This window comes from Eschrichtius robustus, chromosome 19 (genome assembly GCF_028021215.1).
Source record: "Eschrichtius robustus isolate mEscRob2 chromosome 19, mEscRob2.pri, whole genome shotgun sequence".
Classification (NCBI taxonomy): domain Eukaryota; kingdom Metazoa; phylum Chordata; class Mammalia; order Artiodactyla; family Eschrichtiidae; genus Eschrichtius; species Eschrichtius robustus.
Genome location: NC_090842.1, coordinates 27423101 through 27424323, shown reverse-complemented (window position 1 = coordinate 27424323; position 1223 = coordinate 27423101). Strand labels below are relative to the sequence as shown.

Genomic DNA, 1223 nt, shown 5'->3' with positions numbered 1-1223 from the left:
AGTCAGTAACTTCAATTTACAGTAGTTTTGTTTTGTTTTGTTGTGTTTTGGCTGCGTTGCATAGCATGCGGGATCTTAGTTCCCCGATCGAACCCATTCCCCCTGCAGTGGAAGCATGGAGTCCTAACCACTGGACCACCAGGGAATTCCCAATTTACAGTAGTTTTGACTGTCTTATCCAAAGCAACTCACTGACAGCCTAAATCTAAATTCTGATCTCCTTCCATACCATCAGCAACGCCTAAGCTCCAAACCTTCTGGCTCCCTGGGCACCCAGGCTTTGGTATGACTTTGGTGGCTCTACCCTGATGGGAGGATGACCAGGGAGGCACATGGCAAAAAGCCCATTGAGGAATTCAGAAGCCCAGGCCCAGAACCAGGCTGTGCCCCTAACTTTCTGTGTAACCTTGGGAAAGTCGTTTCCCCTCCCTGCACTTCTTTTTCCCTCTTTACTATTCTGAGGATATTGGATTTGGCTCCCAAAGTGTGTTCTGTGGACTCCTAGGAAGCCAAAGACTTACTGTGTGGTCCTGGAACTCTTATGTGCACATAGGTTTATTAATCAACTAATATACTCTAAAAGTAAAACTTTATATGCTTTATCTTGTCCACACCTCAAGACCCTGTTGGGTAGGGACCCCATTTTACAGATCATAAAACTGAAGCTTAGAGAGGAGCAGCTTCGTAAGTTGAAGGACACCTGCAGTGGGGTCTGTGCGTTTTGGAAGATTGACATCATGGCAGGTCCAGAAACTGATGCCCAGTACCAAAGTACCAAACTGATGCCCAGTGATGCTCCTTTTTTCACTGGTATCAAAAAATATTTCAACTCTTACACTCTCACAGGGAGAATGAATTGTGTACTGGCCACATACGGAGGTATTGCTTTGATAGTTTTATACTTTAAGTTAAGGTCTAAAAAAACTCCAGCTGTGAAAGCAACATAAACGGATTCTCAGCTGTACCTCATCTGTTAAGTTCCCATGCCTGAAGAAGCTAATGTCAACTCATCATGTGATACTCAATTTGTACAATAAATTATGAACCTGGAAAAAAAAACAAAAACTGAAGCTTAGAGAGGTGAATCACTTGCCCAAGGTCACATACCTAGTCAATGGCAAAGCAAGCCTTGCAACCCAAGCTCTCTGACTTCAGGGCTTACATTCCCAGCCACCATCCTCTAAGACTTTGTTTGGAAACCCCCGTGCCTAGGTGATCTCCCA

At 44.4% G+C, this 1223-nt stretch overlaps 1 pseudogene; it reads left to right on the top strand.

Annotated features, from left to right (window-relative positions):
• Positions 1-737: 737 nt before the first annotated feature.
• LOC137753683 (ATP synthase membrane subunit K, mitochondrial pseudogene) lies at positions 738-1006 on the top strand (annotated as a pseudogene).
• The last annotated feature ends 217 nt before the right edge of the window (positions 1007-1223 follow it).